At 42.5% G+C, this 27,804-nt stretch overlaps 1 protein-coding gene across 3 annotated transcripts in view; it reads right to left on the bottom strand.

The window, feature by feature from the left end:
- SAYSD1 (SAYSVFN motif domain containing 1) overlaps nucleotides 1-27,804 on the bottom strand; it is a 69,082-nt gene that overhangs the window by 10,643 nt on the left and 30,635 nt on the right. The window contains exon 1 of one of the 3 annotated variants that reach the window (XM_033939063.1): nucleotides 5,380-5,462. The exons of 1 other annotated variant lie outside the window; for it this stretch is intronic. The gene's annotated coding sequence lies outside the window, so the exon portion shown is untranslated. Of the gene's footprint in view, nucleotides 1-5,379; nucleotides 5,463-27,804 lie in introns of those variants that run through there. One more of the 3 variants, XM_033939062.1, reaches the window with a different exon arrangement.

Here is a 27,804-nt window from a genome sequence, read left to right as displayed (position 1 = left end):
AATCGAAAAACTGGTCTTTGAACAACTGTCAGATTTTATCGAGTCATCTAACGCACTGCATCCTAACCAAACAGGCTTCCGAAAACACCATAACACTGAATATTCAATGTTAGGTCTTGTAACCAATATTCATTACTATCTAGACCATCACAAATCGGTTGCTCTTTTTTCCTTAGACCTTTCAGCGGCCTTTGACACTATAGATCACGCTCTCCTACTCAATCGCTTGGAATCTTTTGGAATTGGTGGACAGGTTCTAAAATGGTTTACATCTTTTCTCTCCAACCGATCTTCTACTGTTACAGTAAGAGATGATTACTCTGCCTCTTACTCTTCACCTTTTGGTATACCTCAGGATTCTATTCTGTCTCCTCTTTTATTCAATATCTTTCTCTCACCTCTACTTACTATCTGTCAATCACTGGGCTTTACATCATTTTCCTACGCTGATGATATACAACTCCTTCACCCACTTGATCCCGAAAACATCGAAGAAATTAAAGCTATAAATACTAAATTGGACACAATAAAAAACTGGCTCTGCCATAATAAACTCTCATTAAATACTCAGAAAACACAAACCATGCTATTTACTTGGAGAAAAGATATTACTCAAATATCTCCATTTGTCCTCAACAATAACCCAATTGAATCTGTATCAACTGTGAAAATTTTAGGCATAATTATTGACTCGAATTTATCTTTTCATGATCACATAAATCAAACTGTTAAATCCTGCTTTTATAAACTCCGCTTGATAAGATCCATTTCTTCTTACCTAGAACCAAAATCGGTTAATATCCTTGTTCATTCCATGATTATCACCAAACTAGATTACTGTAATTCTTTGCTTTATAATATACCGCAAAAAGAAAAGAAAAGACTACAAATAATCCAAAACACTGCCATAAAACTTATATACAAAGCAAAAAAATACGATCACGTAACACCATTACTCATTAAGTCACATTGGTTACCTATTAATCACCGAATAACCTTCAAAATAGCTCTTTTAGTCTTCAAGGTATTGTTATTTAACACGCCCCAATTCATATCAAGAATGATTACTCCATACCAATCAACACGACCTCTTCGATCTTCACAACAAGATTTATTATCGATCCCCTCTCTAAAAATAGTGGGAACAAGGAGAAATGATATGTTCTCTGTTTTAGCCCCCCAACTCTGGAACACTCTGCCTCTATATATTAGAAAGGACAAAGATCTTATCTCTTTTAAAAAACAACTGAAGACTTTTTTATTCAACGACGCATTTACTAACTAATTAATTAGTCTCTTGATTTTTCTTTTTTCTTTTCCCCATCCTTTTGTTTTATCCATTACTTGTTTTTTTTCACCTCTATAAGAGTAAAATTTGTAACTTTCCCCCCTTTCCTCTCAGTCGTGTCTGTCACTAATCTAAATGTACAGTGTTATCCCTAAATTGCTAGTTACTATTGTTTTAACTGTTTTTTAATGAGATATATGTTTTTATTTATATTTGTTTCTTTTATAGATAAGTTGTTAACAATTTTGTTCTACGTTTTTTTTAACTTCTTAATAATTAGATTGTCATTCTCCCCTTAATTTGTTTTAACTGTACATCGCTTAGAATTTCTTATATAGGCGATTAATCAAATAAACGTGAACTTGAACTTGAACTTTTTTTGGACCTCAAATTAATATAAGACAGTCTTATTTTCGGGGATGTCTTATTTTATTTTTCATGTAATGATCATCTCTCCCTTCCTCTCCACTCCAATTCTTCCTATTTCCTTTCTCTCACCCACATGTGCAGCATCTTTCTATCCCTCTCTCCCATCCCTTGTGCAGCAGAACCCTTGCAGCTTCTATCCCTCCCTTTCTCCCATCCCCCATGTAGCATCTTTCTATATCCCCACCGCCCGCTGACCCATCTCTCCCTCCCATCCGAACCGCGACACTGGAATACCTTATAACAGCATCGGCAGCAATCTACACAGGCTGTTTCACGGCCTTCTATCTCCTGAGCGTTCCTCTGCCACGTTGCTGATGACATCATCAATGATGCAGCAGAGGAATGCCCAGGAGATTGAAGGCCGCGAAGCAGCCTGTGAGATTGCTGCAGACTCTGTTATAAGATATTCCTGTCTCACGGTTCGCATGGGAGGGAGAGAAGGGTCAGTGGGGTGGGAGGTGTGCATGACGACGGGCGGGCAAGCGGGGGGAAGCGCTGCTGCTGCCAGCAACTAGGACTTATTTTTGGGGGTAGGGCTTATATTAAGACCTACCCCGAAAATCATGCCAGGGCTTATTTTCGGGGTAGGTCTTATTTTTGGGGAAACGCAGCAGTTCTCCCTCTCCTTCCATTCTCCAGGAGTTGTGATCACCGATCGCACAAAATCTCCACACCATCCTTAACCAACCCAGAGAGCAGAGGATTTAACTTAAAAACCAAACACAGCTCCTTCTATGCAGTCTTATTTTCAGGATAGCCACAGAGAATATAGGGGCAAATTCTATAAGAAGCGCCCAAAAGTTAGGCGCCGATATAGGCACCGTTCAGCGCGATTCGGGCACCTATTTTGGAGGCGCCCAATAAATAGGCCAGCTCTAGACACAACTAAAAGTTAGGTGGCCATGCGAGCGCTTAAGCACGCTTAAGAGCAGCGATTCTGTAACAAGGCGCCTAACACGAAGCCACGCCCACGCCTAAATGCATAGCGCCTATTTTTTTTTAAGGCCGCCTAAATTTTTAGAGGCGCCTTGTTACAGAATCGCTCTTTCTTGACAGGGGCCTAAGTTTCAATTATTGCTAATTAGAAAGCTTAATTGGGCTTGTTGTTCAATTAGGCGCTGGTTGCAGAATTTGGGCCTTAATGTACAATTAGTTGGGATTTTCAAATTCACTTTCAGCAAAACAAAAGCTTGTGGAACAGACGATTGGATGTGCTAGTTTGTAGTTTAATAAGCATCCCAAAAAATATTTAAAACAATCCACAAAGGGCCTATACAGTCACAAGTGACCCACAGGATAAAAACCAAATAATGTATAAAATACAAATGACTCAACATGGATTCATCGCGGCTAGTTAATCGCAGCTGTTTCAGCCCAATAAACTGGCTGCAATAAATTGTCCAATTCAATGCCCTTAAAATGATACCCACCCTCTCTTCTCCTCCATCCCCTGGCAGCAGCATTCAGCCATTGGCACCCCGGCGCCCTCATCCAGGTTGCTCTCTCCCATCACCTCAGTTCGTTGCTCAGCCCCGATTATATCGCCAAATTCAATGACTGAACTGCAGGTAACTGAGCAATGGAAGACAGGGAGGGCTCCCTGCCTCAGGCAGGGGGCTGTTCGGGAGAGAGAGGCTGAAGAGCGTGGGGAAATGGAGAGGGAGTCAGCCCCTGAGTTGCCAGTGTGACCACTGGACATGGACGATTCAGAGCAGCCGTTTCAGCACGGCTGCGATGACACTTCCCATGATGAACTGGCCACAATGAATTGTCCCATTCTGACATGGGGCCATGTTTCAGCAAAATAAAAATGCCTTCCTCAGGGGTCTAATTGGGTCCTTGGCTGTCTTAAATATAAAAAAATATAAAAGTCACAAAAAATTTCATGTAGTTAAGAGGCTACAAACAGCACACTCACACAAACCTCCAATGTAGGCTTGTGTCATTAGATCTCAAATATACTTTCAAACATGTAAACACTTCCCCAATAATATAAAATTTGAAACTTAAGTAGCTTCTTATATTTAGTTCACTTATTTAAAAACAAAAAATTCTATACAATGTGAAAATACAACTTTACTTATGGAGGGAAAAAACCCCAGAGCTTATATGGCACCCATGCATTATGGTTCTCCCAAGTTCAATCACAGGTATAAGGAGCACCTTACATTTTAAACTGTAAATTATTGGGGAAGTGTTATTTTTTTAAGTATAATGTCCCCCAAACCTCTTTGACACTGGTTACATTACATTAGGGATTTCTATTCCGCCATTACCTTACGGTTCAAGGCAGATTACAAAAGAGTTAAAGAGGGTGGTTTTACAAAAAGATTTCTGGTCCTTTTTTTGGGGGGGAAAGAGTAGAGCAGGTTGATTTGGGGGTGTTAGAGGGATGAAACAAGGAAACTTGAGAGGTTAGGACTTTTTCAGGGATTTTTTTGAAAAGTACAGTATGGTTGTTGTATCTACAGGATTTTACCTGAGAAAAATCTGCACACCTTTGAACCCCAACATATACCAGTTTATATCAGATGCACATGGACATCCTGAAACCCCCATCTGGTTGTCAGAATCTCCCGGACAGGTGTGTAGGGTTACCATAGGGCCCCAGAAAAAGGAGGACGGATTGAGACATCCGGGTTTTACTTCTGTTGCATTCAATGGAAGTAAAACCCGAATGTCTCAACCCGTCCTCCTTTTTCTGGGACCCTATGGCAGAGGTAGGCAATTCCGGTCCTCGAGAGCCAGAGCCAGGTCAGGTTTTCAGGATCTCTACCATGAATATGTATGAGATGGATTTGCATGCACTGCCTCCTTGGGATGCAAATCTATCTCGTGCATATTTATTGTGGACATCCTGAAACCCCCATCTGGTTGTCAGAATCTCCCGGACAGGTGTGTAGGGTTACCATAGGGCCCCCCCAAAAAAGAGGACTGATTGAGACATCCGGGTTTTACTTCTGTTGCATTCAATGGAAGTAAAACCCAGATGTCTCAACCCGTCCTCCTTTTTCTGGGACCCTATGGCAGAGGTAGGCAATTCCGGTCCTCGAGAGCCAGAGCCAGGTCAGGTTTTCAGGATCTCTACCATGAATATGTATGAGATGGATTTGCATGCACTGCCTCCTTGGATGCAAATCTATCTCGTGCATATTTATTGTGGATATCCTGAAAACCTGAGCTGGCTCCGGCTCTCAAGGACCGGAATTGCCTACTCCTGACCTATGGTAACCCTACATCTGGGATATCTTGGGTTTACAACAGGGGTCTCAAAGTCCCTCCTTGAGGGCCGCAATCCAGTTGGGTTTTCAGGATTTCCCTAATGAATATGCATGAGATCTATGTGCATGCACTGCTTTCAATGCATATTCATTGGGGAAATCCTGAAAACCCGACTGGATTGTGGCCCTCAAGGAGGGACTTTGAGATCCCTGACAAGTACTCCAGCGGGTTTGAGAAATATTGACCCGATAAAGCACAAGCTGACCCCCCCCCCCCCCCCCCTATTTTAAGGGACAAACGTCAAAGGACCCTTTTACAGGATAAATGCAGCAACAAAGTCTTATTTTGGATTGCTCTGCGAGGCAAGGGTGGAGTCCTATTTTACTGCTCTCTTTAAAATGGCCACAGAAAGATAAAAGGTATTTAATGCAAGAACCCACCGGCCAGGATTCAGGACGTCATGTCTAACTCCGCTCAGTCGCTCCGCATTGTTCGTTGCCCGTCGGCACAGACTAATGACGTCCCGAGTTAAGGGTCGCGGCGGCCATTTTGTTTGCGGGCGTTGCTGAGCAACGGGGATGACCAGGTACTGGAGGTCGCCATTTTGGTCGCGCGACCTGAGAACCGTCGGGTTTGCGTTAAGGAGGGGCTGAGACACCCGGGGTTCATTTATTTGCATTAAAAGTAATGGAAGGAACCTTCTGGAAGTAACCCTAAAGTTTGGGGGCGTAGAGGGAGACGATCCCCTTAAAAATATGTAAATTCGGGGGGGGGGGGGTGTCCAGAAAATGGTTCATATTTTCTTTAAAAAAAAAGTGTCCTTCATTTATAGATATTGTGCATTCGTTTTTAATTACATTTTAACATTTCTTTTTTTTTTTTCTTTTCAGATTTTTAATATAAACAAGTATCAACTTGCATAAGGATTGGAAATTAACATCTTAATTGCAATGATTAACTACAGTAAAAGAAAAAGGAGGAAAAACAATATTTAGTCCACAATTTTAATCCATGTAGAAGGGAAATTAAGTAAAAACTTAAGATAATAATACAAGAATTTCAAAAATTAAGCGGAATAGAGTACTAAAATCTAACACCCAAACAGCTGGTTCATTAAACTACGTAAGGAGATATCAAACCTATGACCACCCCTCCCCCTTCTCTAGCCATTATAAATTCAGATACAGTAATTGCTTTGGTTCAAAAAATTGAAAATTCTTCCCATCAATAGAAACATAACATTTAGCAGGAAATTTCAACAAAAAGGATACACCAAGGGCTAATGTCCTTGATCTATAACAAAGAAAATCCTTTCTCTTTTTAACATTTCTAATGGTCATTTTGGTTTTTATGTCGGTAATATTTTTCTCATCCTTACTAGCACTTTTAATCATTGTGCGCCCACCATCCGGGCATGTAATTTCATGCCTTTAAACATAGTTACCAGATTTGACATGAGTAAAATCCGGGCATGTGGCCCTGCCCCTCACTCCCACCTATAATTTTATTTTCTGTTTTGTGAATACAATATGTCAGATTTGAAATGTGTATCCTGCCAGAGCTGGTATTAGACCATGAACGTGAGCTAGGAAAAGTATTTTTTATTTTGTTTAAATCACAGTAGGAGAAGGCACAGGGGGTGAAAAGGCTATAAAAGGATGAAGAGGCTATAAAATAAATCCACCAGGATGTTTTAAAAAAAAAAAAAAAACAACAACACCCAATTGGGCAGGAAAATCGAATCGAAAAATCGGTTCAATAGGCTGATTCAAATCGAATCGAATTTTTTTTTCCTGAATCGGGTAGCACTAACCCACACAGATAAGGTCACTAGACTCACTAAAGACCTTCCTCTTCCAACAATAGGACCTCAGCTGAACAGCTTCCTCAATTTACTCTCCAATTACTCTTTGCTATGACTAGGCTGGACTGTCGAATAGTTCTGTAATTGTCTAAATGTAACCTAATTGTTGTCATGACTATTCTGTTCTTAAATTGATTGTGAATGTCAAATTGTAACCCATTTTGAGCTTCTGGGAAAACGGAATAAAAATATAAATAAATAAATATTTTTAATCTTTCCCCATTATCACTTTCACATTCACACATCCCTTTTCTTTCTTTCTTTATAATTTCTATACAACCAAAAATGGTACAAGAAATACTGAAATACATATAACTTAGTCAGCACTGATTAAGGAAAAATGTACAAAGCAAAATATAACTTATATAGTCCTCTATTCAAAGAGGTAGGCAAGATGTAACACCCCCCCCCCCCCCGGGAAAGGGGATATAAGTACAGTACAGTTAAAATAGTAAAGCAAAAGAGCAGTACTGTATTTAGATGTTAACCTACTATTTAACTAAACTCCGCACTAAATACTTGCTTCATTCTGGTTGCGTTAGAGTCCCTTTACTTTCCAAGAAAAAACCTAATTGGGCAGGTTCAAAAAATATATATTTATTTCCTTGGTAGGAAGTAAAACATTTACAAGGAAACCTTAACTGGAAAGATGCCCCCATAGAAATCACTTTAGAACGAAATTGCAAGAATTCTTTCCTCCTGGATTATGTCCATTTCGAGACATCAGGAAATATATATATCCTTTCACCTAAAAAGGTGACTTGTTTTAAATTAAAGTACAATTTCAACAGCATTTCTTTATCCAGCAGAAATACAAGAGAGACTAACAATGTCGCCCAGTGTTTCAATATCAGAAGATTGCAGTTTCAGCTTCTAAACCTTTATCTTTTTGCACATTCTTTAAGTAATAAATTCTCTGCGTCGGGGGAAGATTCGATTCTGGAACTTTTAAAACTGTTAACATAAAGTTCTTAAAGAGTTTCTGTGGAGACATAAATCTAGCTATTGGAAAATTAAGAATCCTTAAATTCAAATTTTTCTGTTGATTTTCCAGATTTTCTATCTTTCTCAGAAACATCATTTTATCAGTCACTAGCTGATGCCCCGGCGTTGCACGGGTATTTAATTATAGCAATAACACTGTAAATGGATTCAAATAAAGATACTTTATAGTGGTGAATGAAATTATTTTTTTACAGCTTTATAAAAAGTACAATATTCAAATTATAATGTGAAATATTTGACAAAATGAATACAATACAACTAACACAAAACTTGATTATAAACAACATTTTTAGTTTCACCTCCAGGAGCAAGAACATATAAATTCTTGGGTGAACCCACCCTTGAGCAAGCAACATAGAGTTGTCCATGGGAAAAACGGGGGGATCTTAAATCCACTCCACAGTATGTAATAGTCTGTCCCTGTGATTTGTTGATTGTGATAGAGAATGCAAGTCTCACTGGAATTTGCAATCTCTTAAACTGAAAAGGAAGATCTGTTGGAATAAGTGGTATCCGCGGGATAAATACGGTTTCACCTTGTCCCTTTCCGGTTAAGATAGTTGCTTCAATTACATTGGCCAGTAACCTCTTTACACAAAGCCTTGTGCCATTGCAAAGTTTTGGTGGGTCAAGGTTGCGAAGTAAAATAACTGGAGATCCCACTTTAAGTAAAAGACGATGTGGTGGTAATCCAGCTGGATCAAGTGAATTTAGGAATTCTGTTGGGAAATTGATGACCTCATCAGCATCTACTACTGTATCAATAGACTTGTATTCTGTGACTGCGCCTGGTAACATGGCAAGTATTTGATTGTTTATTCCATGGACATCTTCATTTTTAGCAGCAAGAATGGCCCTCTCTCGCAACCAGTTAAAGATACATCAGTGAGCAAATATATTGTACTTGGAGAATATACAACAAAATTAATACGAACAAAAGTTTCAGTATTGATTTAAACAACTCAATATGTGGAAACTCAGGTTGAAAAGAAACTCCATGCAGTTTTTTCCCGGTTCAGAATGGAACCTGTGCTCCTAGTTCAGCATATGTGAATACTCATGTAATGTAATAACATTATGAACTGGGGTGCATGAAGGAAACAGTTACAAACACAGTTAGAACATACAAACTCTATATGTATGGTGTCCGTGGTAGAATAGGAACGATGTCCCTAGTGGTTATAGTGTCATAGAAAGTGTTTTATAGTTGGAATTACTGTGAGAATGGCAGCTTTTTACATTTTTTCCATTGACATGAATGGGTGAAATATGATTTTCTGTTTGTAGCTCCGCCCACGTGTTCAGGTGGGCCGCGAGACCCCCAGAACATATCACCCCAGGTAGTGAGGGATCTGCATACCAAGTTTCGTTCAAATCAGTCAAGCCGTTTTTGCGTGATCGCGGCACATACACACACACATACATACACACATACATACCTCCGATTTTATATATATAGATTTGTTTAGTCACCAAATTTTTATTCTCCATTGTTATTTTCTCTAACTTAGAAAGTTCAACCTTCTGCTGTTGAACTGAGGTCTCCAAAAGGGTTATCCTGGATGAAGAGTTTAAGGTAATAGAAATAAAGTTTGTACAGACCAAGTGCAGGTTTTCAATTGCTGTCCAGATGGAATCAAGACTCACTGCCTGTGGTTTCTCCAGTGGCTTGAGGGGGGAGATAGCTGCCAGATTTCCTTGGGCTAGTTCCCCAAAGAGCAAACTCCGGGCTCCCTCACCCTCCTGCCGCTGGTTCCCTCAGGTTCCAAGCTCCCAAGGTGGAACGACTCCTGTCCAAGAGTCGGCATTGCTGAAATCATTTCTGGGTCAATTTTGGGTGCAGTACGTGCCATGCTCAGTATATCTGGCAAGCCCTCCTGCAGCGTCTGCTCTCCCAATGTTTCACCGGGCTTTGGAGGCGTGTGCGGTCCTCGCAGGCTCAGCGAAGGTTCGGCGTCCAAGCTGTGCTCATCCCCAAACACAGCAGCGGATACGCCCGGTGAGTAGGGTTGGATTGTAAACGCTGTTATTACAGTCTGTTGCGGTGTTGAAGAGCCAGAGACAGGTGGAGGAAAACCTCTGTTTTCCCCTTCTTTTAGGCGTCGAAGAAGTTTGATTAAAGTGTAATTTAAAGGCAAAAATTGCCATAAGAACGGGAGCTCTCAACACTGCTTCTGCTCAAGACGCCATCTTGCCGACCCACATCCCTTTTTTCATTTGACCATTTTCCCATTTAAAGTTTTTCATCCATACACATATGTGCTTTCATACATTTTCACTCTTTCTAAACCTAAATAAACTACATCATAAATACTTCCAAACATTTTACTTCCCTTAGAATCCCTAAGGAAGGCTCCAAGAGCTGAAACAAAGACTGTGTTGGGTCCACATCATTGATTTCTGCTTTGGATGAGTTTGGCTTTACAACATTGTTTTTCCGTGTGGATAAGTTTAATCCTATGAGTGGATAATATGCTACTATTTGGGGTTGTGCCAGGTATCAATGACCTGGATTGGCCACCATGAAGACGGGCTACTGGGCTCGATGGACCATTGGTCTGACCCAGTTAGGCTATTCTTATGTTCTTATCTCTAGAGCATTGTGAGATTTGTAGTCCCAGGTTCTGACCTTTTAAAAATCATGCATTTGTAACAGAGTAGTATGAACACTAATGCCATTATTAAATACTTTATAAAAAATATATATTTGAAAGTGAATGGAGGCCCTTAATCACTCACACAGCATCCTCACTTAAGAATATTTCAAAGTGTTTTAGGTTTTTTTTATCATCAAATTACCAACTGCGCCGCACCACTCTTAGGGTTCTATTTACTAAACCGCTGTAAAGCTTCTTACTGCAGGCCAGCGAGGTAAATGCTCCGACGTTCATTCAAAGGAATTGAATGAGCATCGGAGCATTTACCTCGCCAGCCCACTGCAAGAAAATGTACTGTGGTTTCGTAAAAGCCAGCGTTAAAATGTTGGCAGGACAATTTGTAATTTTAATTTTTCACTTCCTTAGTGCTTGTATGAAAATAGTGTTAGAAACATGACAGCAGATAAAGGCCAAATGGCCCATCCAGTCTGCCCATCCGCAGTATCCACTATCTCCTATCTCTAAGAGATTCCATGTGCCATGCAGAATTCGATTCCCCACCTCAGCATGCTGTGCATAATTTTTCTGTGCAATCATGTTGCGATGCAGTGCGGCAGAGATGATCTGTGTTTGGCTGCCTCCCTTCATCCCTGCACACTTACCACTCCAGCGGTTCCTTTAAGCCACACAATTCTATGAAGGTCCAGGCAACTCAAAGAAGCAGTTCGGCCCAAGGAGGAAGGAAGCAAACCAATGTGCGGCCATGCAGCTCCTTTCTTTCCCCACTGCAGTGTTGTGTGTGCAGGAAGGAGGGGAGGCCTGGAAAAAAGGTGGATGGAATGTGTGTGTGTCATGGGGATTGGGGCAGAGAAATGTAAGATAGGGGTTTGCCGGGAAGAGACTTTGGGTGAACAGAACAGGGTCATGCTGGGAGTCAGAGGGAAAGCATATGGAGGGCAGTGAAAGCTGAGGGATGGGGAGAGAGGACTCTAGAAGGCATGGTACTGCAAGAGGTAGAGAAGAGATGTACAGTTTGGAGAAGGGGAGAGAAATTGGAAGTATTCATCCTGGGGAAGGGATAGAGAAAGCTGGGTACACTTCTCCCTCCGTATTAGCTGGGATAGGGATTAACAGAACCGCAAATATGGAAAAACCGCAAATAACTTTTTCATATGTTATTCGCTGTTTTCTATTAAAAACTATCGTGAATATGGTGAAAACCATGAATAACATGGTGGGAGACCTGGCCTGTTCCTGAAGGAGAAGCAAAACACGGTGAAGAAAGTGCTGGAAATCAGCGATTTTCTCTGTAAACGCTTGGAATCAGCAATTTCTTTGTGCAAGCTGATGTAATTTGGGGGGAGGAGCCAGCAAGTTAAAAAACGTGAATAATCGAAACCGCCAATGCTCAAACCGCAAATATGGAGGGAGAAGTGTACTGAATTTTCAAGGGAAATGGAAAAGGTGGAACCTAAGGAGGAAAACATGCCAAGGAGGGAGAAGCTAGCACCAGAGAATTCTGCACCAGAAATTTGCAAATAAAGTGACATAGTAACATAGTAGATGACGGCAGATAAAGACCCGAATGGTCCATCCAGTCTGCCCAACCTGATTCAATTTAAATTTTTTTTTTTTTTCTTCTTAGCTATTTCTGGGCAAGAATCCAAAGCTTTTCCCGGTACTGTGCTTGGGTTCCAACTGCCGAAATCTCTGTTAAGACTTACTCCAGCCCATCTACACCCTCCCAGCCATTGAAGCCCTCCCCTGCCCATCCTCCTCCAAACGGCCATGCACAGACACAGACCGTACAAGTCTGCCCAGTAACTGGCCTAGTTCAATCTTTAATATTATTTTCTGATTCTAAATCTTCTGTGTTCATCCCACGCTTCTTTGAACTCAGTCACAGTTTTACTCTCCACCACCTCTCTCGGGAGCGCATTCCAAGAGAGGTGGTGGAGAGTAAAACTGTGACTGAGTTCAAAGAAGCGTGGGATGAACACAGAAGATTTAGAATCAGAAAATAATATTAAAGATTGAACTAGGCCAGTTACTGGGCAGACTTGTACGGTCTGTGTCTGTGCATGGCCGTTTGGAGGAGGATGGGCAGGGGAGGGCTTCAATGGCTGGGAGGGTGTAGATAGGCTGGAGTAAGTCTTAACAGAGATTTCGGCAGTTGGAACCCAAGCACAGTACCGGGAAAAGCTTTGGATTCTCGCCCAGAAATAGCTAAGAAGAAAAAAAAAAAATTTAAATTGAATCAGGTTGGGCAGACTGGATGGACCATTCGGGTCTTTATCTGCCGTCATCTACTATGTTACTATGTTACTATGTCACTTTATTTGCAAATTTCTGGTGCAGAATTCTCTGGTGCTAGGTTCTCCCTCCTTGGCATGTTTTCCTCCTTAGGTTCCACCTTTTCCATTTCCCTTGAAAATTCAGTACACTTCTCCCTCCATATTTGCGGTTTGAGCATTGGCGGTTTCGATTATTCACGTTTTTTAACTTGCTGGCTCCTCCCCCCAAATTACATCAGCTTGCACAAAGAAATTGCTGATTCCAAGCGTTTACAGAATTCCCCCAGTTAATGAAATAATAAGAGGAGCAAGATAATTAGCAAAATAGAAAAACATTCGAAGGTTGTTCAAATTTCCTCCCCTTATTGTTTACCCAGAGTGCTTCTTATTACCAAGCACTGCTAAGACTGCCAGTTCTGTGACTGAAGGGCTCTGTATTCTGGTCACATCCCATTCTCAGAAAGTTAAAGGATGTTTATGAATGAAAATGTTTGCAGTTATAGTTAGAACAAATATACTCCACGCAGTGCCCTAAATATACAATAAGACTACAGACTCCAGGAGCTCTGTTTTCATAAAGGTCTATTCCATTCTCCAGCCGTAGCAAAGCTCTCTCAAGAAGGTCTCTGCAGGAAAGAAATCCAAACAAACCGCACACTTCAAAAATTCTGTAGCATTATTCTTAGCAAACACAAAACATGGAAGGAGAAACCGTTCACAGCCCAGAATGTGTCTTCTTATAGAAACACAGAAAATTGCATAGCAGGAAATATTTATCTCAGAGGTTTTGGATGGGAGGGAGTTGTACTGCCATTGTTGCAGTTGACCCTTGAGGTCTTCTGCTTTCTTGGGTTCTGGCTTGCTTACTCTGAGATCAGAACTGTGATCCTACTTCAGATTAGAAAGCAGCAGCCCTGCCCCCTACTGACATGAAGTTTTATTGATGTGACAGGGTGTATGCTCACCACTAGAGGGCTCGCAGGAATCTAGTGTCAGAGGACAATCTGGGTTTGACCAAGATCTCCAGCAGCATATTTAATTTGCATATGAATTAGTTGTACAGAATTAACTGTTTTGAGAGGATAAAATACTTTTGACAGTGGGGAGAGGTGTACTTGACTACAGGTGACTAAAGGATTCTTAAACAGTAGAGAGGGCATTTTTTTCTATCGGTAAGGGAATAGGACCCACTTTGACCCTAAAAGGAGATTATCACAAGGACTTGAGGCCTGTTTTCCCCCCAAAAGGAGAACTTCTTTGGGTACTTTTGGATAGGTGGTGACAGAGGGTGGGTGGAAGGGAGAATTTGTGGTAGTCCACTTTCTAAGTAAAACAATAAACTTCTAACTAGAGATTGAGTTTACTAGAGAACTTCTTCTCGGAACAGACTGAACCCCCATGGTGTGCACAGATATGCAGGCTTGATTTCCTAGGAGAAAGCAGTGTTAGCAGCAGGTTATCCACAAACTTAGGAATTGTGAGGCCCACACTCACATACACAGACGCTTGCATGTGAGAACAGGGAGAACCACCGCAGGGATGATTTTGCACTGGTTCACAGTCTAGTCCTTCCATCTACTGACAACATTCTGCTGCTGCCGTTTTGTAGCAGTTGGAGCCAGGGCCATCCTAACCAACTGACCTAAATTAAATGGATAGTGGCCAGTGCAGTTAGCTGTAATACATACTTTTTCCTACTGGACCAGTGGGTTGGGTTATGTCCCTTTAACAGCAGATGGAGGCAGAGACAAGAAACCTGAAGATTCTAAGACATCACCAATATAATAGGTGGTACAGCTGCAGATGGTAAAAGTTGGCCAGTGTAGGCTTTCAAAAGTCAGATTATAATCTTTTTCCTACTTGAACCCAGAGAGGTTTGCTGCCCCTCTATAGCCCTGAGGTTGTATTGCCTATCATTTCTATAGCACTGCTAGATGTACACAGCAGTGTACATTAAAACATTCAAGATAAGGTTGCCTCCTAGGTCATCAGGCTGCCCAGTGGTATAAATTAATATCTGATTTTCTGAATAAAAAACCAAAAACTTCTCTTAGAGACATTTGGAGTATTGAGACAAAGCAGCAAATTTCTGCATCTCAATGGCCACGAATTTGGAATTGGAGGATGAGAGGTACAGCGTCAGCATCTATGAGACAGACTTGGTTTTTCTTATTGCATAGATCTTTTTGGACCCCGGTTAGGTTACATTGGTTGGATAGTTTGAAATCTAATAGATGCTGGCATTGTCATCTTACAAAAATATATATATACAAGCCTCAGTTGTACCTTCAATAATATCATGTAATACGATTGTCTAAGTTGATTTCACATTAAGGACTCACACTCCATAGTGTAGTAGACATTCTTCAACTATAGTAAGCACTCTCACAATACTTATAGTAAATACTCATATCATAGTGTAGTTAGATTGTATGGACCTTCAGACCACCATCAGGGTATAAATCTCCAACTGTTTTTACTCTTCGTCGGTCCAACCTATATTATTATTATTAGTTTTATCAAAAATTTTTACTGAATTTTTCTTAAAACAATCAGACTATCACTTAGCTTTAGCTTATAGTGATAACGTCCGGTCTTCACCTCTCCCGACATGCATGCTTCACACAAGAAAACTTTCTTCATGGTCAAGGGAAAGTTGGAGATCGTTGAGTTAGCTCCCATAATCGTTTCCTTCGACCCTGAAGTTGTTAAAATGCATGCAGACTTTAGGAATGCGCCTGCCTAACTTTCAAGATCTACACGGCATCCTTCCTCCCCTTGTTCTACTATCTTGGAATTCCTCGAATCCTAATACCACCAGATCCACCCAAAAATTCAAACTATCCTTCCCCTCATTAAAAGGCATATCCCATGCAGGAAAACTAGGGACATCCCTCTCCTTCAGAATCACAGAGCTCTGGAATAACCTTACTAGAATCTGGGCTCCCTCCAACTTTTCCGAAAACATCTGAAAACTTGGCTATTCTCAAAAATGTAATACTTCCTCCCTCTTTGGTATACTATGTCCCTCTAAACATTTTCTATACTAAGTCCTGTAACCCTTCATTGGAGTTCCTTCTCTATACCAATTCCTGTAAACTGTGCCGAGCTCTATGATTGTGGAGAGGATGCGGTATACAAACTTAAGGTTTAGTTTAGTTTAGAAATTGGAAGACTGGGCGTCCAAATGGATGATAAAACTTACTGTGGACAAATGCAAAGTGATGCACATTGGGAAGAACAACCCAAATCATAGTTACCAGATGCTAGGGTCCATCTTGACAAAGATCTGGGTGTCATTGTAGACAATATGCTGAAACCCTCCGCCTAATGTGCAGCAGCAGCCAAAAAAACAAAAAAAAGATGCTAGGAATTATTAGAAAATAGGTGATAAGACTAAAAATGTTATAATGCCTCTGTATCGCTGCATGATGCAACCTCACCTTAAGTATTGCATTCAGTTTTGGTCGCCTTATCTAAAAAAATATGTAGCCTAACTAGAAAAGGTTCAAAGAAGATTGACCAAGATGATAAAGGGGATAGAATTCCTCTCATATGAGGAAAAACTAAAGAGGGCTCTTCAGCTTGGAAAAGAGACAGCTATGATTGAAGTCTACAAAATCCTCAGTGGTATAGAACGGATATAAGTAGATCAATTTTTTACTCTATCAAAAATTGCAAAGACTAGGGGACACTCAATGAAGTTATAGGGAGATATTTTTAAAACCAATAGGAAGAAATTTTTTTTTTTTACTCAGAGAATAGTTAAGCTCTGGAACGCGTTGCCAGAGGATGTGGTAAGAGCGGTTAATGTAGCTGGTTTTAAAAAAGGTTTGGAATGTTCTTGGAGGAAAAGTTCATAGTCTGTTGTTGAAACAGCCATGGGAGAAGCCACTGCTTACCCTGGATCAGTGGCATGGAATGCTGCTACTATTTGGGTTTTTGATAGGTACTTGTGATCAGGATTGGCCACCATGAAGACAGGATACTGGGCTAGATGGACCATTGATCTGTCCCAGTAAGGCTATTCTTATGTTGTTATGAGAGAGAGAGAGAGAGAGAGAAATACCTGACAACAGGGGGAGGGAAGGGAGGGAGAGAGAGAGAGAGAAAGAAAGAGAAGAAACCAAACCATGTGGGGGAAGGATGGAGATAGGAGAGACATCTGACCACAGAAGGAGGGATGAAAGAAGGAAGGAAGGAGAGAGAGATATACCAGGCCAAGAAAGGAAAGGGAAGGAAGGAAGAAGAGAGATACCTGACCACAGGGGGAAGGAAGGAGGAAGAAAGGAAGGAGAAAAATACCCAACCACGGGAGGAAGGAAGGAAGAAAGAAGAAAGAGAGAGATACCTGACCACAGGTGGGGGGGAGAGAGGGAGGAAGGAAGGAAAGAAGGAATGAGAGAGAGAGGATGAAGAGAGACATCTGACCCTGAGGAAGGGAGAGGGAGGGAGGGAGGGAGGAAGGAAGGAGAGAGATACCTAACCATGGAGGGAGGGAGAGAGTAGGAGCACAGGAAGATTTGCTGGGAGAAAAATGTGGTGGTGGGGGGGGGGAGAGGGCCAAATTCTGGAAATAGGGATGGAAAACACAAGGGAGATGGTGACAGAAGAGGGAAGGAGAGAAATAGTGAGCACGGAGTGGTGGGGGGGAGGAAAGAGAAGAGAGAGTACCCATGGGAAGGAGATGATGGTGCGTATGAATGGCACAAACATTCATTTTCAAAAACACAAGATAGACATGTTGCAGTTTTGAAAATGGGCATGTTTGGCACTGAATTTTTATGCGTGGCTCCACAAAACATCTAAACTCGGATTTAGATATCTTATCGAAAATGGCCTTAACCATAAAGGGAGAATGATAAAGAATTAATCTACAGTACTCCTTGGGATCCTGACAGATATTTTCAACCTGGTTTGGCCCCTGTCAGAAACAGGATGATGAATTTCATGGACCTATGGCATTTCATATTTTCTTATGCCTGAAGAATTTTCTGTATTTTGAGCCTGACAATATATTTGATGGGCACTAGATGGCACTCTTGCACAAGAGCACTAGTGAAAGAGAGCCTACCCATCCAATTAAAGTGAAACGAGCTGAGGCCAATGAAAATTAAGTGGAACAAAGCATTGGGTTACCATATGGTTAACGTGACCATTTATTTTTTCCCTCCCCCCCGGTACTTTTTCTTTAATCTCGGCGGCTGCCTCCTGTCCTGATGTCTTCCGGCAGCAGCAGAGCGGTGCACAAGGCAGGCGTGAGCTTTTCATGCGCCTGCCTGGTCCTGCGCCACTCACTAAATGGCTGCCGACAGTTCTCACAAGACTCGCAAAAACTATTGGCAGCCATTCAGTGAGCAGCGCGGGACCATGCAAGTGCGGCGCTGTGCCACTGCTGGAAGACAGGACAGGAGGCAGCCACCGGGAGGTACCGGGAGGGGCCCTACGGTACTTGTTTCTTCAGCAGGCCCCTGTAAATGGGACATTTTAGCGTCCCAAAGCTTTGTTTGGGGACAACGGGACAGGCTAATCTAATCAGCTCGCAACTTTGGGGATAATCTTTGACTACTCTCTCTCCTTCTCTGCTCAGATCCAACAAACCTCTAAAGCCTGTCGCTTCTTCCTCTATAATATTACCAAAATCTGACCTCTCCTTTCCGAGCACACTACCAAAACCCTTATCCACACTCTCATCATCTCTCACTTTAGATTACTGCAGCTTATTTCCCTCAGGCCTTCCACTCAGCCATCTCTCTCTCCTTCAATCTGTTCAAAATTCTGCTGCATGACATATTCCACTGGAGCCGCCATGCTCACATTACCCCCTCCTCAAGTCACTTTATTTGGCTTCCCATCCATTTCCACATACAATTCAAACTTAACTCTACAGCCCCTCAGTATCTCTCCTCACTTATCTCCCCCTATGCTTCCCTCCCGTGAACTCTGTTCACCAGGTAAGTCCCTCCTATCTATACTCTTCTCCTACACTGCCAACTCCAGACTCCATCCCTTCTGTCTTGTTGCACTGTATGCCTGGAACAGACTGCCTGAATCAATACGCCAAGCTCCGTCTCTAGCAGTATTCAAATCCAAGCCAAAAGCACACTTTTTCGAGGCCGCTTTCAACCCTTAACTCCCACTCACTGTTAAGATACCTATGTGCATCCTATCATTCTCTCTGCAAGAAACTCCCCAACTTCTATTTGGCCTGTCTGTCTGCCCAAATTAGACTGTAAGCTCTTCAGAGCAGGGACCGTCTATTGCATGTTGAATGTATAGCACTGTGTCTGCCTTTCAGCGCTTTAGAAATTATAAATAGTGGTAGTAGTAGAACAGTAATCAGGTACTTTTAGGCATTTTCTCTCTCTGTCCCATCAGCCTCACAATCTAACTGTACCTTGAGCAATGGTGAGTTAAGTAATTTGCCCAGTCACAAGGAGCAGACTGGGATTGAACTCGCAACTCAGGGTGCTGAGGCAGCAGCTTTAATTACTAGGCCGACACTGAGGACTAATATACCAGAGCCAAAGATTTATGGGCTAATGTATTTTCAAGCTTCTCTGCTGGAAATCTCAGGACAGAAGTTGGCACCAACCTGATTCTACAGCTGAAGCCTCCATTTTCTGTTGTATTTCAAGAGGATAAGAAAGAGAGAGAAGAGGACTTCTTTATTATGTGGTCATCCTACCCGAGCCAAGATATAGTATAGAGTAAATAGGGTATCTCATGGATGTTTCAAAAAGCTTTTATTCTACTACTGTGATTAATCAGAGTATTTTGGGAGGAGCATCAATGGCTGTACCCCACTACAGATGATGCAGGTGTTACGGTTCAATTGCCCCCTCCCCCTACTGTCAAATGACATCTTTACCCTTCCCCCATCCCCAGAAATTACACCTCCTTTCTTGTCCCCATAACCTGTCTTCCCCTCAAGTCCCTCAAGTTTTCTTCCTCATCTGTCCCATCCCTTCTTCTTCATTTCTCTTCTCGCTTTTCTAAGCTAATTTACCTTTAGGGGTATTTTTTTTGTAAAGAGTACCCACATGCTGTCTTTCAAGAGTGTGCTGGAACTTGGTTTTCTACTTCAGTACAAATCATATTATTATGTGGCCAGTGGCATAGTAAGGGGGGAGCAGGGGGTGTGCAGACCGTCCTGAGTGCCAAGTCAGTGGGGGCACTGGCATCTCTCCACCCCGCCCTGCCACACTATGCCACCCTCGCTCCATCCCTCCCCCCATCCCGTACCTCGTATTATCTTCGCTAGTGCGAGCAACTTCTGCCTGTTGCTCGTGCCAACCTAGTTCTCCTCTCAGGGGGCCAGGAAGTGACGTCAGAGGGAATCCAACGCTGGCGCGAGGAGCATGCTTGCAGAAGCCACTCGCGCTGGCAAAAATTAAGAGGTACAGAGGGGGGGAGGGAGAGTGCAAGTGTGGAATGGGGGCTTGGAAAGAGTAGGGGGGGCAGCGGAAGGAGTGGGGCCACAGAGAGGAGGGCACAGGGGGTGCAGAGGGGACCCCACCGCCCTGGGTGCCTTACTATGCCACTGTATCTGGCACATCACTTCCAATACTGACTGCTTTTAATTCCATTAATTTGATTCATAAGAACATAAGAACTGCCTCTGCCGGGTCAGACCAGGAGTCCATCGTGCCCAGCAGTCCGCTCCCGCAGCAGCCCCCCAGGTCCGTGACCTGTAAGTGGTCCTTAACCTAAATTCTTATTCCCTATTCATTTAGTACCTGTATAGCTACTCTCTATCTGTACCCTTCAATCCCCTTCCCCTTCAGGAAGTCACCCAATCCTTTTTTGAAGCCCAAAATTGTACTCTGCCCTATCACCTCCACTGGGAGCGCATTCCAGGTGTCCACCACCCTCTGAGTGAAGAAGAACTTCCTAGCATTCGTTTTGAATCTGTCTCCTCTCGATTTTTCTGAATGCCCTCTTGTTTTTGTTGGCCCGGTTAGTCTGAAGAATCTGTCTTTCTCCACCTTCTCAATGCCTTTCATGATTTTATAAGTCTCTACCATGTCCCCTCTAAGTCTCCGCTTTTCTAGGGTAAAGAGCCCCAGCTTCTCCAACCTTTCAGCATATGAAAGGTTTTCCATGCCCGCAGGAATGGAGACATTTGCAACTGGTTTACCGCAGAAATGTGGACAAGACCTTTCACTGCCCCGCGGGAACGGGGACAAAACCTTTAACCACCCTGTGGGAGCGGTGAAAAGTCTTGCTTCTATGGTTAAAAAGTTGCGCCCATGTCAGACTCAGCATCTCCTCCCCAGCTCCCCTTGCACCTATTTTACCTTCAGGAGCCAGCCCTGCTACGATGAATAATAATAATAATAATAATTTTATTCTTATATACCGCCATACCGAAAAAGTTCTAGGCGGTTCACAACAAGGTGAGCTAATACATGGGATGCAGAAAAAATACAAATTAGAATAATGGACTTAAAAACAGATAAAGACAGAAAGCATTTACAATATAATGCAGAAAAGAAAACAACAATTTAAAATTGGGGAAGCATTGTTGACAGTTTAAAAAGAACTGTTTAAATGCCAGCCAGACAGGGCATGGCAGGGAAAGAAGTAATACATAGAACAGATCAAATACATCAAGTTTAATATAAGGGACTTGATTGAAAAAATGAAGCAGAATGCATTAAGATACCAGCCTATCAAAGAGTTGAGTCTTCAACAATTTTCTAAAATCAAGATAGGAAGAGACCTCGAACATCATTTTTCCAAGCCGTACATTCAATTTAGCGGCTTGAAATGAGAGGGTTCTGAAAACAAATGCACTCTACGTGTGGTCTTTTTGGCATGACTGAAAGAAAAATGAGATAAGATAACCGAGTAACAAACCCGAAACTGATTTATAACAAATACAAGAAAATTTGAACAGAATTCTCGACTCTATGAAGACAGAAGGAACCCAAAACCAAAGCCTGAGACCAATATGATTTGAAGAATAAAATTACCAGACAACAAAAGGTAGGAAAAAAAATGCATTTATTTTATATTTTGTGATTAGAATATTTCAGATTTGAAATATTTCTTCTGCTAGAGCTGGTATTAGACATAACTGGGGACCGCAAAGTCCAGGCTGTGCTTCTTTAGCTTCCAGCTGGCTTAGGGCTCTCTCTCTCACCAGGGGGCAGTTGCCCTAGTTGCCCTCCCCTAACACTATTCCTGCCATGTGTGACTGAAGTATTCTGTTAGCTTGATTTTTCTGGGTAGCATTCTGAAGTAATTTGGTTTGTTCAGTTTTCACAAAAGTGGAGGGGATATTTGTGAAAGAGAGGGGGAGACAGGAGTTTTGTTGATCCTTGTTGCTCTGTATTATTTGTGTTTATAAGAACATACGAATTGCCGTTGCTGGGGCAGACCAGTGGTCCGCTCATGCGGTCAAAGACCAGTTCCCTAACTGAGATTTACCTTACCTCCGTACGTTCTGGTTCAGCAGGAACTTGTCTAACTTTGTCTTGAATCCCTGGAGGGTGTTTTCCCCTATAACAGCCTCCGGAAGAGCGTTCCAGTTTTCTACCATTCTCTGGGTGAAGAAAAACTTCCTTACATTTGTATGGAATCGATCCCCTTTCAATTTTAGAAAAGTGTCTCTTTTTATACTTTAATAAAATAAGTTCAGTATAAAATCATAACTAGTCAAGGCTTATGCGAATGGGATCTAACAGTTTGCAAGGTGAGGACAAGGACTGAACTCGCAGGGATGGGGCAAGGATGGGAACTGAGCTCGTGGGGACGGGGCAAGGACGGGGACGAGCTCACGGGAATGGGGCGGGAACGGTGATAAACTTTATTCCCCCGTGTCCTTCCTCTAATTCAGTGTTTTTCAACCTTTTTACACCTATGGACCGGTAGAAATAAAAGAATTATTCTGTGGACCAGCATTGGTCCATGGACCAGCGGTTGAAGAACACTGGAATAAGTCATGGGCCAGACCCCACCCATCTCTACCCAATCTCCACCCCAGACCCCGCCCCAATAATAGTACTAATTGCACCTTGCACGTCCCGTGCCTCATCTGGAAGCCTTCCCTCTGACGTTGCAACGTCAGAGAGAAGGCTTCCGGTTCAGGCGCAGGATGCCCGTAGGAGCCACTGCCCGTGGCTTTGTGCACCGAATCAGTTAGGAAGAGGGAGCTGGCTCGAAGATAATGCCACATCGATCGCACCGTGGACCGGCGGTTGAAGAACACTGTTTTGGGCCTGATGCACGTGCTGGCCCTGTGGACCGGCGGACTGGTCCGGACCGGTGGTTGAAGAACACTGCTCTAATTCCTACCCAAGGAATTTGGGAATCATACAGATAGCAGCACAAATTTATATTCCAAGGAGGAAAGGGATATGTCTTCTTTAAGTTGAAAGTTTTCAAGTATTTTGGGAGTCCAATCACAAATGATATCATCATTGATTTTCACTTCAATGTGTAGCTCACTGTAATTTATTTTTCCCATCAATTCTGCTGCTATCAGGTACTGTCATATCTATAAACTAGTGTCTCTGAAACTGTGTGCCACGGCACAGTGGTCTGGCCTGAAGAGACACCGGGCGTGCCACGAGAGAGTCCAGAATTTTACTTTATTTGTAAAAATTCTCTTCATACTCATATACACTAGAATAGATGTCATGCAATCTCGTGAATTCTTGCAAAATTCGGCACCTCTCCTGGCGGCGACTGCTTAATGTAAGATGGCGATTGTTTTCGGTGCTGGAGAGGTGAAATCTGAAGTCGGTTGCGGACACAAGAATCTGGCAATGTTATGAGCGTCTGTGTGTTTAAGGATACAACCGCCCAGACAAGCATCATTCTTTGACGTGATTGGTCCTTGAAAACTAACGCCAAGTAATATTAGTTTCATTTTTATTTTTGTATGCAGTAGTTGTCTTAACTTGAGTTTCAAGTTTAGTTGAAATTTCCTATACCACTTAATCAGCCTTCTAGGCAGTGTACAAAATCATTAAAAAATCAATAGTTAAAATCTAAAAAGACAGGGGGCGACAAAGACTTTTGGAGACATAAAATCATAACAGGTGGAAACAAGAGGATAATAAGCAAGAACTACAATTTCAAAGATAAAAGATAACAATTTAAGGGAAAAACAGGAGGAGTGTAAGTAAAAATAAAATCATTCTGAGTCGCCCTTAAAAGGGCAGTTAAATCTCAAAGGCATCGATGAAAAGAAATATCTTTAGCAAGAATGCAATCAAGGGCTTGTTACCGTTTAGATCAGTGGTTCCCATACATGTCCTGGAGGACCACCTGGCCAATCGGGTTTTTAGGATAACCCTAATGAATATGCATGAGAGAGATTTGCATATAATGGAGGTGACAGGCATGCATATCTGTCCCTTGCATATTCATTAGGGCTATCCCAAAAACCCGACTGGCCTGGAGGTCCTCCAGGACAAGGTTGGGAACCACTGGTTTAGATCATTTTATTTTTGTGAACTTGGATTTTCAGCTCTGATAGAAATTAAATTGAAATGCAAATGGTGGATGATGAAGTGCATGTTTGCTTGTTGACTATCGAGCCGCATTTTGAGTTAATTTGCACTTAAAAACAAGCACATCAATCGCATTGATTAGTAATTCTATCTACTTTAGTTTCACCGTTATTAAAATTACCAATACAGAGCTTAAAGAACTTTAAATAAATAATTCTCAAATGTGTCAATCAATAAAAATTTACAAAAAAAAAAAAATTTGTTTGTGTTTCAATTTTATAATTTCAATTATAATGTGTTGCAAAAAATCATTTGCTCGACACTGCTATAAACAATATATTTTTGTTTTCTGTCACTGTGTCAAGAGTGTTTTCCCCAAGTATCCCTGTCAGTTTGCCTTTAAAGTCCCATAAGATCTTGATCTTCTCATTTTCTGTAACCTTTTCATTGGTATAATCCCAAAAGTTGTCTGTCACAGTAAAACATACTTATTGCAGAGTTCAAAAGGATTAATTTAACCACTTATTATTTCATTGTTATAGCTGTTTGGGTTATTTTGCTACAGGCACTGATTAGATGATCTACGATTTTATAATCGGCATTTGCTATCACATGATATATTTTCAGTCATAGAAACATAGAAACATGATGGCAGATAAAGGCCAAATGGCCCATCTAGTCTGCCCATCCACAGTAACCATTATCTCTTTCTCTCTTAGCTTTTATAACATTTGTGATGATTTTTCTTGGGCTGGTATTCCATGACTGTGTTTTTGCCACGTTTTCCTCAATATAAGAGCATCACCATCCAGGTCACTAGTACCTGGCCAAAACCAAAGAAGTAGCAACGTTCCATGCTACCGATCCAGGGCAAGCAGAGGCTTCCCCCATGTGTTAATAACAGTCTTTTATTAAGACATGGGGGAAGCCTCTGCTTGCCCTGGATCGGTAGCATGGAATGTTGCTACTTCTTTGGTTTTGGCCAGGTACTAGTGACCTGGATTGGCCACCGTGAGAATGGACTACTAGGCTTGATGGACCATAGGTCTGACCTAGTAAGGCTATTCTTATGTTGTTAAGTGAGCCAAGTATAGGACAATCAAGCCATTGTGACATCACTGATGAGGTTGGCTCTGAGGCTCTGTGGAATGAGGCATTATGACATCACAATCTCAGCTCTGGAATGTTGCTCTCATTGGGGTTCCGGAATCTTGCTATTCTTTGAGATGCTGGAATGTTGCTACTCTTTGGGCTTTGGCCAGGTACTAGTGACCTGGATTGGCCACCGTGAGAACGGGCTACTGGGCTTGATGGACCTTTGGTCTGACCCAGTAAGGCTGTTCTTATGTTCTAAATTATAAGGGGTTTGTGGGGGAGATGTATATCTGGCACCCTTTATGTGAAGTTCACTGAAATGCCCCAGGTCCGCCCATCCACGCCCTAATCCCGCCCCCAGTCCTGCCCTAGCGCTGCCTCCCACTGTCTGAACTTGTTGGGTAGGAAGGAAGTCTGTGCATGCGCGGATGCCACGCACTATCATGTGCGCATGTGAATGTCATCATCGCATGGCATTCAGGCATGCGTGGACTTCCTCCCTGGCCGTCGCGATTTGAGGAGGCTTTTCAAAACCCGGACAAAGTGCCAGGTTTTGAAAAGCCGTCCAGACCCCTGGACATGGCCTCTAAAGGAGGACATGTACGGAAAAAACATCTGGTAACCCTATATAAGGCAAAATACATTTCAGCAAACGCCACCGCGCTTACCAGAATAAGAAAACTAAAACTGCCCAGCTAGTTTTGCTTTGATCGTTGCCCTTTCGAAAAGTGCCTCCCAAAATTTGGGTGAGCTTTTTGAGCCAGTGCCTTTTTAAATCGCACACACCTACCTCCCCCTTCCCCCTACATATGGGATAAGCAGTAATTGCAGAGCCCATTTCCATGGCTCAGCCCCCTAGACCCAGTGTGTGCCTGGCCTTGTGTCCCGTGTGGTCCAGGACAAGCATGTCTTGCGTCCCGACACGTCAAGTCTCTCCCTGCACCCTGGTGTGAGAATTCTACAGCTGTTTACTCTTTTACTTTTCAATGGGTTTCCCAGTGACTTGTCGCCAGAATTAGCCTCGCCATCACATCTCCATTGTAAACAGGATGTAAATCTGTTGGAACAATAAAATTTTCCAATTGTTCAAGCCAAAAAAATGTCTCAGTAAGCTCAGGATCCTCTGCACTGGGCCTGCACCACATGCCTCTCGTACAGAGAACTATACTTTAGCATAGTTTGCCTTCTTTGTTTGGGGGGGGGGGTTAAGGACTAGGGAACTCAGTTTGGGGGGAACATCCCTACTCTGCGTTTAAGTCCTAACCCTAGCAAAAATCTGTTTGTCATTCCCTCGGCAGTCCCCTACCCTCTCAACCAGTGGAGTAGTAAGAGGGTGGGGGGTGGTCTTTCTTGGGGGCGCTGGCACCCTTTCCCTCCCCCCGTGCCTTTTTAAGTTCAGCGCGAGCAGCCACGAACTTGCTGCTCGTTTCGGCTTCGGCGCTCTCTCCGATGTCACTTCCGGGACCAGCGCCTAGGCCAGGGGTGTCAAAGTCCCTCCTCGAGGACCGCAATCCAGTCAGGTTTTCAGGATTTCCCCACTGAATATGCATGAGATCTATTTGCATGCACTGCTCTCATTGTATGCAAATAGATCTCATGCATATTCAGTGGGGAAATCCTGAAAACCCGACTGGATTGCGGCCCTTGAGGAGGGACTTGACACCCCTGGCCTATGAAGTGACGTCAGAGAGAGTGCCGAAGCCGATGCGAGCAGGAAGCTCATGGCTGCTCGCACCAAAGATTTAGAGGTACATGGAAGGAGCACACACACACAGCAGGGAAGAGGGGTTCCACCGCTCCGGGCACCACTCACCCCCCGTTACCCCTCCGCTCTCAACCTCATCATTTCCTCTGTAATTCCATACCTAAGCAATATATATAGATTCACCTTTTGCCCTGTATATTTGTCATAATTAGATTGTAAGCTCTTTCAAGCAGGGATCATCTCTTGCGTGTTTAACGCACAGTGCTGCGTGTGTCTGATAGCACTATAGAAATAATAAATAGTCGTAGTAGTAATACTCTCCCTTTCCCTCTCCCACATTGGCATCTATTAGCGTTTTTGTTCCTCTCTCACCAGCACTGAGGCTCTTACTCACACCTACGCATAGTGCACGTTCCCACTCAATCACATACACCCCATTCACCCCTCTAGGCTCAACTTTCCCACCTGTTCAGTCATTGCACCATCAGTGTGATACCGTTAACATTTTCACGCCTTTATATATTATCGTCTTCCTTTATCTTCTTGCTTATTATTTTGTGTAGATTTCATTTTTCTAGTCTTTCCTTATGTAATTCTGTATCTTTTTCTACATTTCCTCTCCCCATTGATTTTTATGGGGTTTTTTTTCTTGTTTTTCATTTTTCTCTAGATTTTTCCATCGTGTTGTCTTTCTTATGTTTATATTACAGGTTTCATTTATGCATCCCCCTTTCTCTTTTTTTCTTTATTGTACAGACATTCTTCCATTCCCCTCTCCCTCCCTTCCTGCTGTCTCACAAACATCTCTTGCTCCTTACCTCTGCCTAATTCCCTCATCTT

Source organism: Geotrypetes seraphini, chromosome 3 (genome assembly GCF_902459505.1).
Source record: "Geotrypetes seraphini chromosome 3, aGeoSer1.1, whole genome shotgun sequence".
Lineage (NCBI taxonomy): Eukaryota > Metazoa > Chordata > Amphibia > Gymnophiona > Dermophiidae > Geotrypetes > Geotrypetes seraphini.
This window is presented reverse-complemented; position numbering and strand designations above follow the sequence as displayed.